Source organism: Vitis riparia, chromosome 5 (assembly GCF_004353265.1).
Source record: "Vitis riparia cultivar Riparia Gloire de Montpellier isolate 1030 chromosome 5, EGFV_Vit.rip_1.0, whole genome shotgun sequence".
NCBI lineage: Eukaryota > Viridiplantae > Streptophyta > Magnoliopsida > Vitales > Vitaceae > Vitis > Vitis riparia.
Window position 1 is genome coordinate 16,822,029 of NC_048435.1, and position 8,379 is coordinate 16,830,407.

Consider the following 8,379-nt stretch of genomic DNA (forward strand, 5'->3'; position numbering starts at 1 on the left):
TAAGTTACAATTTTAAAAATAAGATTAAAAATAATAATTTTTAGAGAACAAGCTCAAGTTGTTCTCTATTGTTTTTTAAAAGTAAAAGACGATAAAAAAAAATTTAAAAAGAAAAAAAGAAACTCACGATAAAAAGTCATGATAGAGAAAGGGGAGGTTCTTGGTATTCAAAATGTAAAAGATAGGATGAAGAATAGACGTGTCTCTTAGGTTAGGGTTTTCCTCTCATATCATGCACATTTCTTTGGCTTCCTCATAAAGATTTCTTCTAGTTTTAACATTTTCTTCTTTTTGAGTTTATGAACTTTTATTCTTCCCTTTTTTGTGTTTGATTTATACATTTTATATATATTTATTTGCATTGTTAGAGAAATCTAACTTATGATGATTTGAAAGCAAGCCTTTGATTTTTAGATTAGATGTAACGTGGGTTTTGCTTGTTTGGATGCTATTTTTGTGAAATGAATTATATGTTTCGGTTTAATTTTGGTAAATGTATTATATAATTTCCTTATAATAATTTTTTTTTCCAATTTTACCGAGCAATCGTCAATGATTTTGGTTTGATTTTTCTTATTATGGAGGTTTTCTAGCTAAAGTTAAATTATTTCAAAAGAAAAATTATCATTTGGTTATCAAATTAATCAAATTGTAAATATTGTGATATTATATTAAATATCATCTATCATGTCATCTATATTTGAATCATAGAATTGATCTTTTGTAGCCTCAACTATATTGTTGTCCTAGACTCGAAAGCTTTGATATTAGTATAAATTTTATTTTCTAAAAGTGATTTTTTTTAATGGGATTGAAAAAAAAAATTGCCAAAACTACCCTTGACAACCAAAAAAAAAAAGAACAAGAAGAGGAACCTCCGTGAAGTCAAAACCCTTAAAAAGTTGTTGTCTATGTATATCAAGTAAAGAAAAAAAGGAAAATTACTATAGCCAAACCTTAGGTTTGTGAACTTTAATTTCTGCAAAAAGCTTTTTTATTTATGAATCCAATAAAGAATCTATCAAGGGTAAGAAGAAATAATTTTTTAAAATACCCAAAGAACACGAAAGTACCCCTGTCTATGAAGTGAAGAATAGATACATGTTTTATTTATTTTTTTCGATATGTAATTTTTTTTTAAAAGGAATAGTTTAAAACTTGCATTAAAGAATGAGATGTTCATGATTTTAACAATATAGATCTAATAAATTAGATATGATAGATTAAAAAAGGTTTAAGAAAAAAATGTCCATATTTTTTTATATAAAATGTTGTCAAATATTTTTTCTAATTGCTTGATATGATTTTGGTCATTTTGAGTGTAATGGTCAGAGCATTCTATATAAAAAAATGTCCATATATTTTTTATATAAAATGTTGTCAAATATTTTTTCTAATTATTTGATATGATTTTGGTCATTTCGAGTGTAATGGTTGGAGGCCTTTTTTTTTTTTCTTAAGTGTTTGATATAATTCTCATTGATTCTCATTAAAAAGGTTTTTACTCTAGCTTTGTTGTTAGAACCGGTTTAAAATGGCATAGAAAAAAAATCTCATTTATTTCATGCTTGTTTGAGACCACTTTCTTTGTATAATTGTGAACTAGTTTAGAGTGTCATTGAAAATTGGAATCACTTTGGCTATGTTTGGTTTACGAAAAATTCGAAGGAAAATGTGAGGGAAAGAAAATAGAGATGAAAAGTGGAAGAAAAGAAAAAATGAAGAAAAATAAAAAATAGATTCAAAATTAATAAATTATTTTTACATGTTTCTTCAAACTCATTTCACTTAATTTCCTCTATTATATAAAGATTAAATAATTTTAAATGTATAAATTTCTAACTAATTTTAATTATATTTAATTTTATTTTAAAAAATTTATAGTGAAACAAAATATGAGAAAATCATTTTCTTTTTCATTTTTTTTTCTTTCCTTGGTACTTTCCGGGAACCAAACATAACCTTTGTATATGACAACTTTGTCTTTTATTATAAATTTGTTAAAGGATTAGGACCATTATATTTTTGTTATGAATTTGATACCTTTTGTACAAGTAATATATTTGTATAATGTGTTGGATGCCAACTAGTTTGAAGGTTTTGTAAAATCATTACTTTTATTATAAAATACAAGTACGATACAAATTTGCTATAGTTACAATATAAACACATTAATATTACAATACATTATAATATGCCACTTCGCAAAATATTGAATTGATTTTTACTCAACTAATATTTGTACACTATTATGTTGTATTCCTAGTATGCTCAATGTTGTACAACAACCTTGGAAACCAAATGAAGTAGTAATATGAATTCACAATGATTTTATGCTTTTTATAAAAATTAATTAGTAATTTCAATACATCGGGTTGTTAATAGTAATTCAATAATGTATAAATAGACATCTATAAAATTATTTTTTTAATAAAAAAAATATATGGGTACAATACAAATACACTACACTTACAATACAAATACAATAACATTACGATAAAATATAATTTTGAAAATTTAAAATTTCTTACAAAACTAGGTAATTGTGGGTTAGTTTGCTATATCTCTAGCATGCCTTATGAACTACAAATATTGTTCTTTATGATACAAGATATTTTAAAATTAATTATGATTTTTATTAATTGGTTTTCTATTTATTATAACATTTACCTTGGTTGTAATATTGTAAAATAAAATGATTTGATTGTCACTGAAATAAGGCTTACTTTTCCATTGGTAAATGGACTTAAGAAATTCTATTTATAGTTACCTTTATGAAGGAGGAGAAATTGTACCTAGAATGATAAACAAATACAATACAAGAGTGAACAACAAAAAGGCATATACATTGAATTAGGAATGTCATATAATGATTTTGTTTCAAAGGCATATAAATGGTTGGATATTAATCCAAGTACGTATTTTATTACACCCCTCAGTTTGATCCATCCACACTCTAGCAATTAAATATCTACTATACCATAATTGTATGTGTAAATGTACACCAATGCATAGGGTGACTATTAGAATTTCTAAATCAAAAGATAACCTAAATAAGTTATAATTTTGTTGTCAATATGCTAATATTATAGACAACTATCATTTCTTTAAATGGGTGTCCCCTGAAGAATTTGGTGATAATAACACCTACCAAGAACCATAAGAGGTTGTTGAAAGAAGAATGTATGTAGTGAATAAAGATGACAAAAATATTTTAACAAAAACAAAGTTAATGCATAAAGCAATTTTAGTTGGACTATTTCTTTTATTTTTGGTTGTATGTTTCAAAATTAATTAATTGGATGCTTAATGTCTATTATGTTTTAGACTATATCTATGTAATGTTTTATGCTTTTATTTTGGATGTATTTGTATTTAGAGTTGTTTGTACTTTTGAACATTATCTTCATAATATAGATTTGTGTTAGATTTTTAATAGCAATATGTTAAAGTACTTTTTTGGTACTCATATTACAGTTACAACATAAATTTATTAACATTACGATATAGAAGCACTAATATTATAATACATTACAACATGTTCAAACAAAGTGGTCTTATGACTTAATCAAGTCCAAATTCTTGGTTCCACTAGCATTTTTTATTATATATGAAGTAGTTAAATGACAATAGTGGTTCAACAAATATAAGTCAATTAAAAGCAAAAAGGAAAAGTTGATTTGTCATGTCAAAATGAAAAATAGTATGCATTTGCAATTGGAATATATTCATAACACCCCAATCAAGTTATTCTTTTGGAAAATTAAAATACTTTTACATATACAATCGAAATTGTATGGTCTTTTCAACATGACCATAACATAGAAGCTTCAATTGGACAACCTTCACTTTAATGCTCAAAAATCAAGTAACAACTTTTTTTAAACAAAAAAAAAAAAATCCTATTTTGGAAATAAAGTGAACCAATATAGCAAACAAATAGAACAAAATGAACTTTTATAAATCAAAGTTTTTAGAATATGATATATGCAGTAGTCTAATGAAACAATAGTAACTCACAATTTTTTTATTTTCCCTTAACAAAGATGTTTTGGCAAATAACATTCTTAATATAAAAGAAAATTATAGACAGAAGATTAAACCTACAAAATATGAAGCCCATGGTCCAAGTACCAATAATACAAAATATAACAAAAACTATTGCAGTTTTAAAAAAATTGCTCAATGTTTTTTAAGTTTACATCAAATTGTTTATCATATTGGAATAAAATTCATCCACCCACACTGATCATGAACTAGCTACATTGTCATCTATCGATCAGTAGATCATTTCTCTAACTTAATTTTGTTGAGACACTATCAATTGTGCAAGCACATTTTCCCTATACTTGTCATCTTGTCATGGAAATAAGAATAAATAATAGAATATTAAAAAAAATCATAGTTTCTTCAATGAAATTAACATGGTTTTCATATTATAGTATGAATGATATAATATATTTGTAATGGAACGAGAAAGTCCATTACTCTATAATTGTATAAACTTGATAATGAATACCCACAATCAATCCTACAAATAATAATTAAGCAAATCTTGAATACTTGAATAATTTACAAAGTAAATATGTACGGTCAAAACCTTCAATAGTTTTCTTGTCAATCATACATAATTTATAAAAATTAGGTATGAAATTTAAAATAAGTTGGAACTTGATTAAATCCCATTCAAAAATTTCAAAAGTAAAATACATAAAATATCTTTATAATTTGTTGTACTTCTAGTGTGATTGTATTGTAAGCGTAGGACATTTGTGTCATACCCTTATTATTTCATATAGTAATTGTTAGTAATCTCTATTGGAATTCCATTCACATTGCTATAAACACACCAAGTCAATGTACTATTGGAGAACATGTATAAGATGTTTATTCTCTATTTACATACAATAGAATTGGTTAAAAGGGTAGTGATTTAGTTAATTGAAAGGATTAATAATATTGGAAATTCAATTTTGAAATCTAATTTTCAATTCATACATCATAAATGCTTATAAGTAGGTGACCTTATGAATGCAATTGATTTAAAAATTTACTTTTATAAAAACAAGTATGCAAATCAAATTAAGTTGGAACTTAATTTGCCCTCTAATGTCCATTTATGACATAAACCATGCTAGGTTTATGGATAGAGAGTTGAGAACATCAAATTTCATTTAAAATTTTAAAACTTCAATACATAAGGTGAGTTATAATATATTGTACTACTAGTATAATTGTGTTGTAAGTGCATGACATTTGTATCGTACCCTTATTTATTTATTATAGCTACTGTTAGTATCCTTATTGAAATTCCATTCACACAGCTATAAATATACTAAGTTATTGTATCATTGGAGAACAAGTTTAGAGTGTTTGTAATCTACTTATAAAATAATTGGTTAAAAAAGTGGTGATCTAATTGAATAAGGTTAATTGAAAGGATTAGTAATATTGGAGATGCAATTTTCAAATCCAATTTTCGATCCATACATCATAAATGTGTAAGAAAAGGTCACCTCATGAATGTACTTCATTTAAAAAATTACTTTTATAAAAACTAGTGCGTAAATTAAATTAAGTTGAAACTTAATTTGCCCTCTAAGTTCATTACTAACATAAACCATACAAGGCCTATGGAAGGAGAGTTGAAAACATCTAACTGGAGTCAAAATTTTAAAAGTACAATATAGAAGGTATTGTTGTAATCTATTATACTAATAGTGAAGTTATATTATAAGTGCAGGGCATTAGTGTGTGTTGTACCTTTATTTATTTCTTACCCTAAAAGTTTTGGAATTTTTTTTATGAAAATAGTATGACTATGTAATACTACAATGTGATGAATAAAAGCTCACCAAGCATCCAAGAATTTTCCTTAAATGAAAAGCTCACATAACATTACCTTTTGGAGATGATAATTGTCTTTCCCAATTAAAACCCCCAAATCAACAATCAAGCTCAACCAAGAAAGAGATGTTTGGATTGAAGGGTATACAGTTGTTTGAATTATAGGGAAACTAAGCAGGTATTCATGATTGAAGGGTACACTATGATTGAAGAGTTTTTCCTTTGATTAATAATTAAATTCTATGTTTGTTTGCTTTTTGGCTTATAGAGGCTAAGGTAAATTGGGAATTAATCTGGTGTGATTAACATCCATACATCTATTAGGATTGAGCCCTGGAAATGATGACATGATGTAACATATAAAGATTTATTTATTTAGATTTTTTGGTTTATTATTATCCCTTTTGCATTAATTGGTCATTTGAGCATACACACCTCACACCACTTGCATTGTACATGACTTGGGTGCATTAGAAATTGCACAAAAGATCCAAGTCATGAGTTCCTTATAGATTGATGAATTGTCCACAATTTTTTCATGAATTTGGGTAATTCATTTGAGACTGTAGTGTATTACGTTCTAATTGGAGGGATGACTTGTTTTGACTGTCAAAATGGTTTTCCCATAGTGTGTGTACTAATGCATGTGATGCGCACTAGATAGAACCTTCGATGAATCATGATGCAAGATTATCAATTGTCATAATTTACCAAACTATTATACTACATGGAATCTCAACCTTGAAAAGGTATTAAGTCTATGCCAAGGTCAACAAGAGGCTTTCACCTATGGGTAAGATCCTAAAGTGGTCATATATTCTTATAGATCAAGTCACTATTAATGAAGGTTAGTGACAATAGGTACTCTTAATATAGGTACCATGATATCTCATGGATTGAGACAATGTGTCTCCATGGGTGATCCAAAGGACATGTGATCTAAAAGACTATGGTCATAACATTTCCTTTTGTAGAAATTTGACATATGCTTTTTGATAAGTGATAAGTGACTCAAATATTGGAGAGGTAATCTTGATAGGTGATAACACTACCTTGTTAGATTACGGACACCCGTTCATGGGGAGTTTGCATATAATGGATAATAAGTCACTGACTAGAGCTTCGTCTCGTTGTTATTTATGTAGGGTACTAGAGTATAGTAGATTCTCTTTAGTGGAATGTTGAATCAACTTTAGAATTGGATTTTGAGGGAGTTAGTACTCCTATGGGTCCTAATGGTCCCTGCTTTGAGCTCATATACCAAGATGACACAGTTCATGAGGGCTAGATTGACTCTTTGGTTCACTCTTGTGCATAAGGGTATTTTGGTAATTATATAATATTGCATAAGGGATAGTGAATAAGTTATCTAGATTAGACTAATTGATTAATTAGATGACCCTCTATGATTAATTAATCAATTAAGACTCGTTTTGGGCTAGATTAAGTAACTCAAGCCTTCCTTAGTGGGCTCAAATCACTTAAACCCAACAGTGATTAGGGTTTCCATCACCTTTTGAGAGATAGTCTTCTTCCACCTCCAGAGAGATAGAGCTTAGGATTCCTCACTTCTAAAGCTCACATTTTGGAGTACCAAGATTGTGATTCGAGTCATCGAGTGGAAGATTTAGAGTGTACAAGAACTTCTAATTCTTTAAGCTTCATCTTCACCAAGTGAAATTGACCTAGGAACATCCAAATTATATGTATAAGTTTCAAATACATAGTTATTTATTCTAAAATGGTTTTGAAGTTTTTTTTTCTATTGTATTAGATCTAGAGATCCCTTGGGATAGATGTATGCCTCTTACGAGATCTAGAGTATGAGAACAGAGTAATTTAGGATTCCCAACATTTTTCTAATAGAAATAATAAAAAGATGATGTTATTTTAATGGTAGCTTTTTAGTTTTATATAAATCTTGAAACATTGATGAGAATATGATGAAGTATGAGGAAAAAAAGAAAATGAATGGAAGGAAAACAGATAATAGATTTAAGGGACTTTTGTTTTTGTTTCACTTATTTCTAATTTATTAATTAATTTAATTAATATATTTAGAGTGTGTTTGACAATGATTTTAGGAAACGTTTCTATCCCTTTTAACACATGAATGATAAAAATTTTCAAGTAGTAAAAGTATTATAAACGCTTTCTAGAATCACTAAAAAACAAGCTCTTAATAAAAGTACATGTAAAACGATTTTTTTGCTGAGATATAAATGGGACAGGACAGGGTTGAGGAAGGCTTCCCCATCCTCATCCTTGTTTGTAAATTTATTCTCCATCCTTGCCCCATCCCAATTTTGAGGCGGGGATGAGAATCCCTATTAGGCAAATAAATTCCTCATATTTGATGGAGAATTCTCATTAATTTTTTTAGTTTTAGAATTTTACATTTAGCTTTTAGTTGTTAAAAATAAAATTATATATAAACTAAAATATTTAATATAAATATTTATGTTTTAAAAATATATAAATATAAAAACTATATGATGATGGTGATAATAATAGTGAGAAGGTGGTTGGTTT